The 18,301-nt window shown below is 36.9% G+C and overlaps 2 pseudogenes; one reads left to right on the forward strand and one right to left on the reverse strand.

Moving 5' to 3' along the window:
• Positions 1-536: 536 nt before the first annotated feature.
• Positions 537-11,831, forward strand: LOC122149045 (annotated as a pseudogene).
• Positions 11,832-11,971: 140 nt separating this feature from the next.
• Positions 11,972-13,927, reverse strand: LOC122149046 (annotated as a pseudogene).
• Between the last annotated feature and the right edge of the window lie 4,374 nt (positions 13,928-18,301).

The raw sequence follows: 18,301 nt of genomic DNA on the forward strand, positions 1-18,301 counted from the left end.
AGAGATGAGTGTTAGATTGATTTTTTTACATAAATGTTACTCAAGACGTTTTTTAAGTGTTTTATGTATGTTGCTATAATAAATTTATGTGAATTTAGATCGCTTTGAAATTGTTAAAGTAATAGTTACAATTACCCGTAATAAAGTAACAGGTTACAGTACCATAATAAATGTGATAGTTACAATTTTCTAACAAATGCATTATGAACCCAGTGTGTCCTGTAGAAATGGATTTATCTTGTCCTGAGTTATCCCAACAGTAACCAAGGGTGGAGTTAGCTTAGCAAAGGGTCCAGTTTAAGATATTTTGTTTTGTTTTTTGCATCCGTTTCACGAAAAAATCTTTTTTCTGCATGTATAGACTGGGGTTGGCGTTTGTTTCTTTGGGATCCCACCGGACTACTACGCAGACTGCTCCAGAAAGTGAAAAAGAATCCCACCAGTGTAGAATGCTTTGATCTGACAAAGGTCAGCAGTGTATGCTCTCCCAGAGAATGAACACTTCATTCAGAGGTATGACTTTTATATGCAATAGCATGTATAACGACGATCTCATGCGCTCTCTGCCCCTGCAGGTGAGTACAAACGCCACTAGTTCTTCCGAGTGCGAATGATCGTTGATGGAGGCGAGAGCAGAAGGATACGCTCTTCAGTCTTTATCGCCTGTGCACTCAGCACCATAGCAATCAGAACAATGTCATCAAATTCTGCGACGGCAGCGGGTTAAGATAACTTCACCGTGGATCAATAAAGCACCTTTTGAATAACGCTTGGGCAGAATATGTTAATATATGGTTAACATGTGCTTTGTGAGTGGCATTAAAGGCGCGGAACTGGAGTGTATGTATCCCACAAGCCTCGCGGAGGCCAGTCCATATAAAAAGCTGACATGCTATGAGACACGTCATCTTGCTGCCAGAGAACGCACGGCTTCCCCCTGCCGGGTCTGGTCACTAAATACGTTTGACCTACTGCCTTGTTGATTTACACACATAATGGTAGAGGCCGGCCTAAATTAATTCTAATGAGAAATTAAAAATGGGTTATGACTGACGGCGTAGTCTTTGTAAACGAAATATTCGATAGCATTGAGAAATGTTCAAAATATTTTTGCAAAATATTTTTAATAATAGCACGATGAACATTGCTATGTTTTAATGGCAGTATTTATTTGTATATTATTACAATATTTTTTTCTTGAATTTATTTTGACTTGAATTAGCTTTTATTTGTGTATTTTTAGTTATCATTTTAATATCTTCAAATACTTTCAATTAAGTTTTATCTTTTATTTTAATTTTAAAAATATTTATTTTGCTAAAATATTTTATTCATTTAAATTTGCCAATTAATTTTTTTTTTCACTAAAAAAAAATAATAAAATATTTTAATTTCAGTTTTTAATAAAATTTATATATATTTAAATTATAAAATAAAAAATATTTTATTTAACCTTTATTTCATCAATGAAAAAAAATTTATTTTTTTTTAGTTTTAGAAACAAAACAGAAATGTTTATTTGGTCTAAAATCCCTTTTTTTATCCCAGGTGTTGTCCTTTCAGCGGAGCCCCACGGGTCCCCGGGGGCAATCAGAGATGTGCGAGGCCGGAAAGGGGGTATGGATACGGGTACGTGGGTATGCTTTAACCCTGCATATCCCAGGTAAGCCTCAAATATGGGCCCTAAAAAATGTTAACCATTTGTTCTTTTTTGATAAATAAACCAACAATTTCCCCTTTCCCGGATCTTTTCCTTCTCAGGGTTTGTGCTCCCAGGGGAAGGGGAGATGGAGTACCCATCCAGTTTTGCTCCTCCACTCCGGGGGCCCATAGGGGCCCAGTAGGACCTCTGGATGGCAAAAATTTTTGGGGAACCCCGGTTCAGAGGTGAAATCTAGCAGGACAATAGCCATCTGTTTTTTTTGTGGTTTTTAGCTTGTATCTAAGTTGTTTATTGTTTTTTCTTCCACTTAAGGCTTTGCTTTCCCCTTTGGGAAGCGTTTGGTTAACGGTGAAGCGGAAGTGGATCAAGCCGACGTTCAGTGGTGGGTGGGCCATTGAGGACCAGCATGGGAAAAAAAAGAACTGGCTGCACCAGGCACACGGGAAAAAATATACCCCTAACGCACTAATCTTTTCAAAATTTTTTTTTTTAGAAATACATTTATTCCGGGATGGCAAAGCGACTTTTCAGCAGTCATTTCTCCAGTCTCGGATCTTTCAAAAATACCTGATGGGATGATTTGGGTGCTAAGAATCTTTTCTTTTTTTAAATAATTAGGGGGGGGATATATCGAACATATGATCATGGATCTAGTCAGTAAAGCCGGTTCCCTGATTGGGCCCTTTAAATCCCCATCACCTGCTTTAAATGGGGGGCATTTAATAAAAGCCGTTTCCGAAAAACCCAATATCGCGTTATATCGAGGCATTCGGGGAACCCGGGTTTTATGACTAGATACGATACATACGTTCATAACCCCCAGCCCTATTATCAATGCTGAAAAAGTTGTCCTGTTTTTTGGGAAACCTTAACATATTTCAGTAAAAGGAAGTTTTTATTTGGAATCTAAAATTTTTTAACATTAAAATGCCCCTTTGCTGCCTGATTCTTTAGCATCCTTTTTGAATAAAAGTATGAATTTCTTAAAAAATATACAAATTGCCTTTTCTTTTTTATTCATACACTGTTTTTTTTTTTCCCTTTTTCCTCGGGAGGTATGGAGGTGGTGAAAATTGGAGGTCCTGGAAAGGATGGGTGTTGGGGGGGCGCCTTCTGTACAGGTACCAAAATGGTACAGGTTTTTAATAAGTGCTGTATTTCCCTGCTACTCAATAACAGAAACATGTTAACTTGTAAAAACCTCTTGTTATTTGTGTAGGAAATGTAAGTTAAAGGAGCTGAGTGAACCTGTTGGTGCCGTTATCTACAGGTCCTTTCTCGTGGCCTAGCATATTGTGAAAAAAAAGTTCATTATTTTCCATAATGTAAATGATGTAAAATTAAACTTTCATATATATTTTAGATTCATTGCACACCAACTGAAATACACATTTCAGGTCTTTTATTGTTTTTTAATACTGATGATTTTGGCATACAAGCCTAAGTAGAAAACCCAAAATTCTATCTCAAAAAAAAATTAGCATATTTCATCCCGACCAATAAAAGAAAAGTGTTTTTAATACAAAAATGACTGCTTCCAATGCGGCGTGGCATGGAGGCAAATCAGCCTGTGGCACTGCTGAGGTGTTATGGAGGCCCAGGATGCTTCGATAGCGCCTTAAGCTCATCCAGAGTGTTGGGTCTTGCGCCTCTCAACTTTCTCTTCACAATATCCCACAGATTCTCTATGGGGTTCAGGTCAGGAGAGTTGGCAGGCCAATTGAGCACAGTAATACCATGGTCAGTAAACAATTTACCAGTGGTTTTGGCACTGTGAGCAGGTGCCAGGTCGTGCTGAAAAACGAAATCTTCATCTGCATAAAGCTTTTCAGCAGATGGAAGCATGAAGTGCTCCAAAATCTCCTGATAGCTAGCTGCATTGACCCTGCCCTTGATAAAACACAGTGGACCAACACCAGCAGCTGACATGGCACCCCAGACCATCACTGACTGGGTACTTGACACTGGACTTCAGGCATTTTGGCATTTCCTTCTCCCCAGTCTTCCTCCAGACTCTGGCACCTTGATTTCCTCAATGACATGCAAAATTTGCTTTCATCCGCAAAAAGTACTTTGGACCACTGAGCAACAGTCCAGTGCTGCTTCTCTGTAGCCCAGGTCAGGCGCTTCTGCCGCTGTTTCTGGTTCAAAAGCACACGCCTGTGCACGGTGGCTCTGATGTTTCTACTCCAGACTCAGTCCACTGCTTCCGCAGGTCCCCCAAGGTCTGGAATCGGTCCTTCTCCACAATCTTCCTCAGGGTCCGGGTCACCTCTTCTCAAGCAGCAGCAGCTTTTTGCCACACTTTTTCCTTCCCCCACAGACTTCCCACTGAGGTGCCTTGATACAGCCCTCTGGGAACAGCCTATTCGTCTCAGAAATTTCTTTCTGTGTCTTACCCTCTCGCTTGAGGGTGTCAATGATGGCCTTCTGACAGCAGTCAGGTCGGGCAGTCTTACCCATGATTGTGTTTTAGAGTAATGAACCAGGCTGGGAGTTTTTAAAAGCCTCAGGAATCTTTTGCAGGTGTTTAGAGTTAATTAGTTGATTCAGATGATTAGGTTAATAGCTCGCTTTAGAGAACCTTTTCATGATATGCTAATTTTTTGAGATAGGAATTTTGGGTTTTCATGAGCTGTATGCCAAAATCATCAGTATTAAAACAATAAAAGACCTGAAATATTTCCAGTTGGTGTGCAATGAATCTAAAAATATATGAAACAATCTATTTTGTAGATTAAACCCTACCAGATATGGTCTGAATCTGCTCAAGGCTTCATAAAAAGCATTGCCGATAAAGAAATTAGAAAATTGTGGTGAAGTGCACCATCTCTCTTGGCTGATTTTTGGAATTGCAGTGTCTAGACTCCAAATTTAAACTAAATGTTCAAATTATGCTTTTTGGATTTTTTTACTTTTTATGTTGCTTTCCACTCAGTCAGGTCTACATCTCTTTTTTAGGAGTTTGTATTGGAAGCCGCATGGCTGTGTCTCTACAGCTTCTCTCTCTTCCTGTGGGTCTTTCTGTTCTTCCAGCTCTGGAGAGAGTTCTCCCGCTGCCCGCAGTGGCCAGTAAGCCTACCCCCACCAACAAGGCTACAACACTCACCCTTAGCACATGCATAGTAATATATGACTTTTTCATAGCTGAATATTGCAGTGGTATGCAAACTAGCAGGCCAGAAAAAAGGTTGCAGGTCTGTTCTGAGTAGTGCAAATCTTTATACACTTCCATATATATCCAGACATTGGGAAGGGATAAAGCCTCACTCCAAAATGAAAAGTATTATGTCATTAATGACTCACCATCATGTCGTTCAAACCCGTGAGACCTTCTGTACCATCTCGAACAAAGTATAAGATATTTTAGATTAAGTCCAGCTTTCTCAGTTCCTCCATTGAGTAGTCATGTACGTGTATACTGTCCACGTCCAGAAAGTTAATAAAAAACAATCATCAGAAGTAGTCCATGTGACATCAGAGAGGTTCGTTAGAATTTTTTTGAAGCATCGAAAATACATTTTGGTCCAAAAATATCAAAAAACTACGACTTTATTCAGCATTGACTTCTCTCCCGGGTCTATGTTATGAGCGCCGCTCACAACACTGCAGTTTAGTGATATCTGGTTCGGCGAACTAATCACTCGATGTAACCCGGGATCTTCTTGAACCAGTTCACCAAATCGAACTGAATCGTTTGAAATGGTTTCGCGTTGAACACAGCATTAATCCACAAACAATGACTTAAGCTGTTAACTTTTTTAACATGGCTGACACTCCCTCTGAGTTCAAATAAACCAATATCCCGGAGTAATTCATTTACTCAAACAGTACACTGGACTGAACTGCTGTGAAGAGAGAACTGAAGATGAACACGAGCTGAGCCAAATAACGAGACGTAAACATTGACTCGTTCTTGAGTCAAGAACCGCTTGTATCGGTTTTTTGATCACCGGTAGTGATGGGAAGTTCTGTTTCTTTCCTTCCCGAACCGGTTCTTTTCGGACAGTTTGATTCAATAAACCGCTGTCGCTGAAAACAGCGGTTCACCAGTTCTTTTACTTTCGACGTAATGACCCTTTATTCTGGCGATGGTGCCCTTGGATTCAAGCTTTTCGGCTTTATCACTCAAGCTACATAACATTAGCACAGAATCAGTTCAGAATCAATCACCAAAAGAACCAGTGAACGGTTCAGACGCTACCTGTGTCAGTCTGAATCACGCGATGCCAGGTATCATCAGCTTCCTGGCTTCAAAGAACCGGACGCCATCCGACAGAAAGCGGTTCCTTGACTCCCGAGAACGAGCCAATGTTTCGCTCGCCGTTATCTGGCTCCGGCTCGGTGTTCATCTTCAGTTCTCTCTTCACAGCAGTTCAGTCAGTGTACTGTTTTGAGTAAAATGAATTACTCTGGATATTTGTTTATTTGAACTCAGAGGGAGTGTCAGCCACATCAAAAAAAACGTTAAACAGCTTAAGTCATTTGTGGATTAATGCTTATTGTTGACGCCAACCGCTTATCACTAAACTGCAGTGCTGTGAACGCCAGCCCATAACAGACCCGGGAGAAGTCAATGCTGAATAAAGTCGTAGTTTTTGATATTTTTGGACCAAAATGTATTTTCGATGCTTCAAAAACAGACTAACGGACCTCTGATGTCACATGGACTACTTTGAAGATGTTTTTATTACCTTTCTGACGTGGACAGTATACCGTATATACATTCTCAATGGAGGGACAGAAAGCTCTCGGACTAAATCTAAAAATATCTTATACTGTGTTCAAGATGAACGGAGGTCTCAATGGGTTTGGAACGACATGAGGGTGAGTTTATCAATGACATAATTTTCATTTTTGGGTGAACTATCCTTTTAAAATGTATCATCTTGCCATCTTTACTTTTTATTTTTTTTAATAATTAGATTAAAATATCTAATATATATTAATTATTTAATTTAAATATTTAATTAATTCATTGTCTTATCTAGTATACAGGCATTACAAAGGGATTTAAATGAAATGCAATACATTTTACACAAAACCCTGTTCCAGGTTGATCGATCTGTGACTGGTCTGGTTGCTCAGCAACAGTGTGTGGGTCCTCTTCACACTCCACTGGCTGATGTAGCTGTTGTTGCCCTGTCTCCGTTCAGCCTCCAGGGTGCAACCACGGCAATAGGCGAGCAGCCAATCAAAGGGCTGGTGTCACCAGCAGCTGGGGCTCGAATGGCTGTGGGAGAAGCTCTCACTAACCTGGTGTTAGCAAGAGTGTCTGCTCTCAAGGTGAAAAAGCCTTTGCATTTTTGAAAATGTTAAGTGACTGAGTGCATGTCATTTGGAAAAAAAAATGTGCGCACACAGTTTCCACAAAATATATAAAGCAGAACTGTTTTCAACATTGAAAATAAATGCAAAATTCAGCTTTCCCATGACAGGAATCGTAATTACTTTTTTAAAATATATTCAAAATTCTTACCAACTCCGAACTTCTGAACAGTAGTGTCTACATATTAAATGTTTATATAATAAACATAATATTTTGTAAGAATTAAAAACATTTATTTAAAATTATGCATTCAGTTATATCTCTGTGAGGGATTTAGGTGAGGGATTCAACAATAAAAGCATATTTCATGGTTGCTTATAGCAGGCAAAAGATAAAGGCAAAGATAAATGTACATAATTCAGAGCTAGTTTTACTTGAGTTAACTAATTGGAGTCACCACTCACTAGTCAACTACAGACATTTGTCCTAGTTTTATGTGATTTATATTCTACAGTAGATAATACATTACTGCATGCATTTTATTTTATACTACAAACTGCTCTCCTTGTGTTTTAGGCTCTCTGGTTATCTCTGTGTATGCTGTGTGTCCTGATATCACAGCCACTGTGACCCCTGACCTGGACAACCCTGATGGCAAAGGTTGATCCTGGATCTTAAACACTTTTAGCAATTTTAACCTCTCATATCAGTCTTACATTTCTGCTAATGTATACTAGTGTGTACACATCTCTCACATGCTCTCTCATCCTTTCTCAGGGTGTGCTTCTGTATGCGCCTGGGAGCTCAGGTAAATACAGGCTGGGCGGCTCTCTGCTCTAGCTCAGTGTTATGGGCAACTTGGAGACTGCAGTCCAGATCTGGATCAGCTGGACAAACTCTCTGCTTGCTTCAACACCACACAGATATTGATTCAGGGTCAGTCTTTGCTATTATGATTTTTTTGTTGTTGTTACTTCATCCTATATATTGATACATCAATAAAACCATTCTAAGCTGCACTGTTAAAAATAATAATAATAAAAAACATCCATAAACTGATCTAGAGATGGTTTTTGCTCTGGCCCTATTTGTTGATTGTCAAAGCGCAGCAGTTTATCTCTATACAATCTGTTGATTTTAATTTTATATTGCAGATCGACTGCTGACTACACAGGACATGATGTCAGTGATGAGAGGGCTCATTTCCCTGTCTGCTGGAGATGGCCTTTGCAGGGAATCGTGGGATGGATGATGGATTTAGAAGGCGCTGAAGGTTGGTGGTAATAAAATAATTTGTTTTGAAAAAAAAAAAACTTTTCAGTTAAAGCTGCTTGTCCCAGCCAAGCCAGTTTCCATCCACTTTTTATTACTTTCTGCATTGAAAACACCATGATGCATTTTGGAGTTTTTATTCACATAAAAAAATCACATGCACTGGACTTTTTTAGTATTATTAATATGCTATTATAGTATTTATTAATATTTTGAATTAGCATTTATTTTTTAAAATAAACAAATTTATTTTTTTATTTTATTTTATCTTTTGTTTTGTTTTTAATCCTAGGTAAGATGTTGCATTCTTTTATTAATAATATGATTATAAAATACTATTAAGTTATTATTATTATTATTATTATTATTATTATTATTATTATTGTTATTATTATTATTATTATTGTTTTTTTTATTATTATTATGCGTGTTATATAAATATTTTTTAATTTTTTAGTTTACATATAAGTACTTTAGTACAGCTTAGTTTTTTACATTTTTTGTTACATTTTTATTTTATTTTAAAACTTTGTCGGTCTATGAAAGTGATTTTTGATAGATTTTCCAATGAAATAACAAATTTGCAGCTTGATGGAAAAAATATACAGTAGCTATAGATGGAATGTCTCATGTCTTTCCTCATTCCTCTCTTTCAGTGATGGAGGCTCTTTTCAGAGGAGCTTGGTCTGGTTTTTTTGGAGGTGTACGGAGCTAATGCATCAAGTGTCTGTCAGAGATACACAGATGCTGGTCTCCTCTGTCACAGAATTGGCAGAACATCTGGTTTTGGTCCTGATGCCAGGGTGAGCTGAGTTCTTTTCACTTTAAAGCATATGCATGGATTAATGGAGCTCAGTGGAATATTATTGGACCTCAGTGATTTAAAGGATTAGTTCACTTCCAGAATAAAATTTTCCTGATAGTTTACTGAATGAATGAATGAATGAATGAATGAATGAATGATGCATTTATATAGGGCTTTATTGTGTATTGTTGTACACCCAAAGCGCTTTTACAGTCATGCGGGGGGTCTCTCCTCAACCACCACCACTAGTTTACTTTCACTCCCATGTCATCCAAGATGTTCATGTCTTTCTGTTTTCAGTCACAAAGAAAGTGTGGCAGAACTTTTTTTTAAGTGTGCAAAAAAAAGCGTTCATAACTGCTGATTTGTTCTCCATACTGTCTTGTAGGTCATAGTGAGTGTGTGTGGACAGGAAGTGCTGAATGAGCATCTACCCACACTTAGGGCGATATGGGAAAAGTACTAGTTTTCAACTGGAGCGACTGCAGGCTAATCCACTGTGTGTCCAAGAGGAAGAAGAAGGGCTTGCTTCTCGGACACAGCCATACATCAAGCTCACCTTTGACCCCTCCCAAACACCCATCATTAAAGAGCTCTGTAAGACCTTGAAGCTATTTCACAATCCCAAATCTTTCCCATATTCATACTTGACCTGTATGTTAAAATATTTGGCTTGTGTTTCAGCTTCTGGGAAAGCCTGCGTAGCTGTTATGAGAGAGGAAGGCAGTAATGGAGACAGAGAGATAGCTGCTTCTCTATTCATGGCTGGATTTGAGGTAAAGACACGCCTGCACAAAGAAAGACAAAAGTTTGTGTTTTTAAATATACGTGCGTTGTTGTAGTAAGTACATTTTTTTTTTATTACATGAATTTAGGGATGATATTTGTTCACTATTACAGAAATGCTGCTTGTTTGCTTTTAAAGTTTTTAATTTTAGCTGCTAGCAAGAATGAGTTTAATTCATTTTGACATTTGACCTTTTCTCTTATGTGATCTGTAGGTGTGGGATGTCACAATGCAGGACCTGTGCTCAGGCTCCACGACCCTTGACCCCTTCCGAGCTGTGGTGTTTGTGGGTGGTTTTCGCTATGCAGATGTGCTGGGGTCAGCTAAAGGTGAAAATCACATTATTGCATGTTGCAGCAAATCTGCTGAACTGTATGTTAGTTCTGCTATAATGATAACAAGCATTAACTCATCCCCACCATTAAATGTACGTATGACCTTAGATTTGTGACTCAGCTCATAGGATATTAAATACTGGCCTTGCCACTCTGTATACTGAAATTGACTGGCTCTTAGCACTTGTTCTCCAGCTGATAATCAAATGCTTTAACATTTTTCTTATTCATTAGGGTGGGCTGCCACAGTGACCTTTAACCCCAAGGCTCGTGAGGAGTTTGATCGCTTCCGCATCAACCGTGATGACACGCCTGAGTTTAGGAGTGTGGGTAACGGATGTCAGCTTAATGGGCTTTGCTGGGCTGGGTGGGTGAAAAAGGAAAGAGAGATGGAGGTGAGAGATAAGGAAAGAGAGATGGAGGTGAGAGATAAACCTTTTAGATTTACCTCTCACCGCTACTACTGGTGTTGTATTTAAATTTATTTTTATTGTAGGTTCTGATGTTACTCTGACCCATAACAAGTCTGGTCGGTTCGAATCGAGGTTTGTGAGCGTAGGTATCCTGCCCTCTCCAGCCGTCATGCTTAAGGGAATGGAGGGATCTGCTCTGGGCATTTGGGTCGCTCATGGAGAAGGTTAGAAATATGTTCATCGTAACACTGTACAAGTGCATTTACTTCTACTGCAAGTGAGTTCCGAAAGTCTGAGACCACTATAATTTTTTTTTTTTTTAATTAAGTTTATAAAGTTTTTAAAAATATAATTTTCTTTATAATTATTTTCATCATAAATAGAACTGTAATTTTAAATAAAAATTTTAATTTTTTAATAAAATTTTTTTATCAACATTAAATTGCTTATTTGTGTTAAAGGTTTATTTTTCATTAATTTTATTTTTTTAAATCCCAAAACTTCTGCACTGTATGTTTGTTAGGTGTACTGCGTTATTTGGATGACTCGGGGACCCCGACCGAAATCTATCCTATGAACCCCAATGGTTCTGCACAAGGTGTGGCAGGCATCTGCTCAGCAGATGGCCGTCACCTGGCCATGATGCCCCATCCAGAGCGGGCTGTGCTTGGCTGGCAGTGGGCTTGGCACTCAGCACCTCAGGGGATCACTGGAGGCCTCACCGTGGCTTAGCATGTTCCGTAATGCAGCGGTCTGGTGTCAGAGCTCATAGAGATATGCTAATGTACAGTTGTGATAGACAACTAAATAAATAGGACAACTTTATAAAGGGATAGTTCACCCAAAAATAAAAATTGTCAGCATTTACTCACCCTTATGTCGTTTCAAACTTGTATGCATCTTTCTTCTGCTGAACACAAAAGATACAGTATTTTGAAGAATGTTGATAGCCAAACAATTTCGGTTTCCTTTGACTTGCATTGTATTTTTTGTCCATACAATGAAAGTCAATGGGAACCAAAATTGTTTGGTTATCAGAATTCTTAATACGGTTTGAAATAACATGAGGGTGAGTAAATGACAGAATGTTCATTTTTGGGTGAACTATTCCTTTAAGACTCTTGTTCAAATTTTGGATGTTCTTAGACTTTTTGTGAAATCTTACATTACTACATACAGATCTAGTTTGTATTCAGGTAGAATTAACATGTAGGGTCCTGCTGGATCTTTATTGAGCATTACTGAGATATAATAAAAAATTAATGGCCGATTATCTCAATTTATTTTTTTTTAATTTTTTTTTTTTTTATTCCAAAATATATATATATATTGGAATTGGTTAAGTTTTGTGATGAGATAAGTTATTGATTTGTGCTATTTGAATTGCATTATTACCAAAAAAAAATGCAAAATATAAGTTCCTGAAATTATCATTCCAATCAAGGTTTTATTGATGGAACACTGCAAACACATTCCAAAGCATTAAATTCAAAGCATTTAATAAATTCCTCATAAAATGTTTCTGACATTTTGTTTTGTTTTGTGTGTGTGTAAGGCATAATGCACAGCATTAAAATCATTTTATCTCTTACTTAATGCATACCTGCCAGCCAATCAGAATCGAGTATTCAGACAGACAATAGTATAAAAAAACAATATATATATATAAATATTAGAAACTTGCATATTTACAAAACCACTTTAAATTTATTACATACAATCTGTCTTCAACAAAACACCTTCAAAAGTTGTTTTTTTGAAACATCAGAACTCCTCTCATCTAGTGCTGTGTGTATATTCTAGACACATCATTGAAAATCCATGTTCAATAAGACCAAAGTGCAGCAGGTCATAACACTGTTAACCTTTGCCAACAAGGTTGATTAGTGTGATTTCAACATGCTAGTGAGCACATTATTACTATCTTCTATAAGGAGTCGGTCAGCACTCCCCTGCGTGACTGAGTGTGTTCTTGTCCTCCCCGCGCCCCATCTGCTGGTTGATGTTAATAATGCAGACAAGAAGAAGGAAGACCACTACAAAATCATCCAGCATGCCCAGCACACTGCTCAACGGCCCAGAAAGTGTCTCCAGTGGGGAGGCCAAGGACATGGCAGCGCCAAATCCACAGACAGCCACCCTCAATAGAAACAGCCACACCAGGCCACCCATGTTCCCCAGCCATCGGCACCAGAAAGAGCAGGAAGAGAGGCGTATCACACAAGTAATCCTTTACCTAGAAAAGAAAAGATGACAATCATACTGTGGCATATAACCTAGCACATGGGATATCAGTGTGGGCGTGTATCTGAACAATAAAAACATGTCCATGGGTGTCTTCCAACTGTAGGAAACAATGCCTTTCCTGGTCTGAGGTTTCACAACATTTGTGGCATCAGGAACTAAAATTGGTGCGGTGATGTTATATAGTCCAGAGCAAATAAAATGATAAACTCTGCTGAGAAGTAATAATGGTAATTATACAGATTTACTGGGAGCGATACACTAGTTTATCAACAAAAAAGAATGGTTTTATGATGTAGTTTTTCAAGTCGTTACACACCTGTCTTTCTGAGCATGGCAGTGTACAGTGCAATGTCCAATTACAGTAGCTACAATAACATCTTCTATCAGTTTAACTTCACAAAATGCAAACTGGTATGATTTTAGTCAAAGCAAATGTTTGTACCTGTCTTGGGGCTCCAGAGTAGCGCTTGTTATAGTCTCTGACGTGTTTTAGCACTTCTGTCTCTTTACTGTCAGTTCTGGTCTCGGCTGAAGAGATGACACATCTTATTCACCTGAGAATAAAGATTAAAAAGACAACAAATAAAATGAGAGCTTTTGTCTTTCTGTATGTATACACAGATATATACAGTAAAACAGTAATTTTAAAATATTAATACTTTTTAAAATGTTTTCTATTTTAAAATCTTTTAAATTAGTTTATTCCCTGTGCTTATGTATTTTAGAATGCAAAGTATGTGTCAGTCTTTAGAGTCACATGATTCTTCAGAAATCATTTTAATATGCTGATTTGGTGCTCAAGAAACGTTTCTTATTATTATGAATCATGTTGAAAACAATTGTGCTGTTTAATATTTTTGTGAAAATTGTCATACAATACCATTTAAGTCTTTGGGATAAGTTAAAAAAAAAAAAAAGTTTTATTCAGAAGTAAAATGTAAAAAGACATCAAATAAAATGCATTTATTTTTTTCTTCAAGAAGGTGTGCATCAGCTAAGAAATCTCTTACCGCCTGTCTGCACAGCAGACAGCTGATGGCATCTAACCAGGAGCAATGTTTCCAATAAGATATCAGACATGGTGCTAGAGAGGGAAAGAGACAGAAGACAGATAAGCGTGGGTCTCTCCTTACCATGTGCACAGTACCATGTGCCAGAAATGCTGTTATTTTCAATAGTTTATTCTGAACAACAGCTTTTATCAGATAGATCTCCACTGAAATGCATTGGCTTTGGTGATTCTGAAATGACATTTGATTCCACCATTCACATCATGTTAAAAACAACACAAAATATTGTTTGTTGCTCTTTTTTTTAGATTCAGGTAAATCTGGTAAAGCATATTTAATGGATTTTTTCCTCAAAAAGCAATTATTTATCATACAGTAGCTGATCAAGTTCACTACTTTTTATATATTTGGTAGAGCTGATTAGAAGGAATCATACAAATAATAGTAAGTACTGAACAGATAATCAAATATGAAAGAGACATGCATGTGTATCAGCACATATGTTTATTTTTTTACTCATTTTTTATTGCTTGTATTATCTTTGCTGCTCTTTATTTCAGTCTCTTTAATGTGCTTATTTAAAGCGCCTGCGGTGGGAGAATTACAATGTGATGGTACAACAGTTTAGAATTTTGTATTTACCTTGTAGTTTACTATTAACATAAATCTACAAATATTCCCTCTCTGAGTGTGTATTCACGTGATCTGGGTCAGGTGAGAGGCATGGCTATCGTAACTATGGCAAGAGTATAATATTAAACTCCATGCACAACACTGCTTAGAGTCACATGACCGGGGTAAGTGTAAATGCCCACCACCATCTGCTCTCTAACAGTTCACCAGTTATGCTAGTCTAAAGCACCTTAAGCTAAAGTAAACCAGCATGATGATTACATATATATATATATATATATATATATATATATATATATATATATATATATATATATATATATATATATATATATATATATTGTTTTTTTTTGTTTTTTTTGTTTTTTGTTTTTGCTTTTTTTGCAGTGATGAAAAGGTTTTTGCAGTAGGTTGACACGCGACTTACAGAAAAAGATGCCCGCAAGTTGGTCTCTACAGGATAGCTGGCAATCTCTGTAAACACATAACGGGCAGTGATTGTCCCTGTTGCCTGCTGGTAACCATATCTTAGGCAAATCCTGCAAGCATGAAAATAACATTATTACTCTGAATTAATATGAACTTTCCCAAGTTCTTAGAGAAATACCATTAAAAAAAAGCAATAAATGATGATAAATGAAATTTTATACTATGTATTTTATACAAATATTGCTCTGTTGCATGTGTCATTTATTTCTATGATAATCTATGACTTTATAGTATTGCAGTATTTCACTGAAATACACATTTCTAATTAAAAATGCTACATTTAATTATAAATAATTAAATAAAATACACAATATAATCATTTTACTAGTAGACTAGTTTACTAGTAGGCCAGTGCATGTGTGTGTATGAATGTGTGTGCACCTCTCTGTTGTTCACGTGAGGATTGTGTGGCTGGCCTTGATTTCTTATCTTTGATAGTAGAGAGCACCTTCAAAAGAGAGAGAGAGATGCAGATTAAAGAGCAATCGTGTTAGTAGTTTTATGCTCAAGCCATTTTGTAGAAACTGAGAGACTAAAGTTAAAAAGGAGTTTAAAAAAGGTCATTATATATGCAAAGCATGAAGTTAAAACATCATCATTAAAATACTACTACAGCTTACAGATTTGCTTTTAAAAATCTGAGTTAACTGTATGGGAAAGTACCAAATCTCCTCTACATTAGAATAAAAGCATCTATCCTATCTCATCTCAGATAATAAATGTATTTACTATTTTTACAAAATTCTATTAGTTTTTATCAATGAGTCTGGACAGGCTAAGTCTTGAAAGAGCACATACAGAATCTAAATTCCAACTGTCTGACACACCTGTGTGTTTTTTACTCATACCGAATAACGCAGCATCAGACCTTGTGTAAAGTACATCAGCCTTTGAAAAATAAAATTGCCTTTGATATAAAGAAACTATTTGCATCTTATAGCTTGATATCATGCAGTTATGTTATCTTATACAGCAAGGTTGTCTGTAAAACAACACAACATTGTGCGGATGATCTCATGTGAAAGTATTTAAGAATTGTAGGACTGTGAGTTCAATTTAGAATTGAATAAAGTTAGACTGACATGACTGAACTCCACCTGATGTCATAATATTTAGTGTCTGTGTGGTGCCTTTTATTGTCCACCATACCATAACACAATTAATCTCCAGTCTCAGGACACTTCATCATAACATGTATATTTTTAAACAGATGCTGCATATCATTAAACAGCTTAAAACAGCATCTATATTATATTATATGTAAACTTCCCAGTTAAATAATTTGCCTTTGTTCATAATGGCATCATTTCAAAATTTAACTTACACAGCAGAATGCTTTTTCAAATTGGATTAAAAACGTGCATAGAATATATTTAATTCAAATCTAACACAAATAGTTTGTCTGTCTCACCTGTTGTAGAAGCTGCGACTCTTTAGGCATTTTTTGTTGTTGTTTCTTTTAATTCAGTTGCTTTCTCGTGGAAGGCAGAGACTGGAATGCTTTCTTACTGCTTCGTTGTACACAATAAATTTGACAGACAGGGTTAATCATTAACCAGGGCATCAGTTCCCTTTGCAGATTAAGTAGCTGGACTGATTTCCCTGTTGAATTTTCACAAATTCAGGAAACTTGCTTGTAATCCCTCACGGGCCATTAACAATATGTTAATGCATGTGAAAATGTGTTGATTCACAATATTTGCACTGAACAAAGCCATGGCCATTTGTCATAGTCTCCAGTGTTGTATCTTTTGTCATGTATTTCTACTATAACTGCGTTCAAAGGCACAGGTTGTAAGTCTCCTCAAGTAGGTTAGGTGTCTGGTTAACCTGTCAATGGTTTACTGTAAGTTTACACAATCTACAGCTGTCCCATAGTGATGACCAAAGAAAGGCATTTCACTGGGACGCCTGAAACAATCATATCCAGGGCAATCCAGCAGATTAAAATAATCTATACCCAATAGGCTTATTATATTACACGTCGATACTCAAATAGGGCATATTATGTGTGGGTTATTTATAAGTTTCTTATATCTATCAATATTCATTAGGCTATTGATAAGACAGATCTTGTAACTAGTTACCCAACTTCCAAACTGGCTACATATCAGTGCATTTGCCCTGGAGGTTTTTGCTAAAAAATGCTCAAGCTAATATTTACCTTTCTTATTTTTGCCTAAACTGCAAGGTTATAGAGTGGCTGAAAATAAAGTGCAGCTGTTGATCCACAAGGGCCTTGATTTTGGCACAGGGGTGGGTTAAAGACCCATAGCCCAAAATGAGAACCTGAAGGCTGTCATGGTTTGAAAGTCCAGTGTCACGTCAGTCAAGGATTACTAACCCTAACCCTAACCAGTCACACTCTCTCAAGTGTTGTGGTTAACAGGTTAAAAAATGCAATAGAAAATGTATTTTTGGCTTATTTCTGACTGGCATGCCCATTGAGCTTTTTGTATATGTTTTAACGTTACTTCAAATGGATGTGGCTTTCTATGGTGAAAATATAAATTAAGTAAATAAAGGGAAGAAGAGTTTATTTAAACTTTAATGGAATGCAGTTTATCTATTTGTATTTATTTTCTATTCTATAGTTGTTTGCAATAAAAGAGGCAATAAATGTGTCTCTCTTATTTTGTATATGGAAGTATTCCCCACATGTGCTCAGCCCATACTAAACTCATATGTGACTTTGCATCACAATCTTATATGTTTTTATTACAAAAATGTAATGAAAGCGCTTGCAAGATGTTAATGTGTAAATCAACAGAAAACACAAATCAATGTACTTAAATCAGTATAAAGTATGTACATCCTTATTTCATTTTTTTTTTTTTTTTTCTCAATTCAGTTTTTTTAACTAAGTGAAGTTAATTTGAGCGTTTCTAAGTTGCCTCTATCCTCGGTACCATTAGTTTAACTGCTCTATCATATTTTGTGTGAGAGTGACACTAAAGGCTACTTTAAAAAACGTCTTTAGAAAACTGTGAGGCAAGTTAAATCTAAAACAAATAAAATGTCAGATTTAAAAATAACCACTGAAAAAAATGCTTATTTTGATTTATCACGATTGTTTATTTATTTATGTATTTATTTATTTTGGAACATGATTGAATGGTTTCTAGCTGTGGTCATAGCTGTGGTTTCTTAGCCAGTGTGGAAACTTCCAACGATTAATTTATTATCGAATGATCCGAGTTCACTGCTCTGCCAGGCTCTCGGATCTCGGTTTTCTGATTAGCTACACGGTGTCCTAAACTCAATACACCATTGGTGTTTTTTATTTTCTTTGGCTGCTGCGTTCTTGATCCTCGTCAATCCCCCAATCCTTATCAACCTGGCACGCGCTGTATCCGCGTGCGCACATTCACGAAGCCT

Source organism: Cyprinus carpio, chromosome A20 (genome assembly GCF_018340385.1).
Source record: "Cyprinus carpio isolate SPL01 chromosome A20, ASM1834038v1, whole genome shotgun sequence".
NCBI lineage: Eukaryota > Metazoa > Chordata > Actinopteri > Cypriniformes > Cyprinidae > Cyprinus > Cyprinus carpio.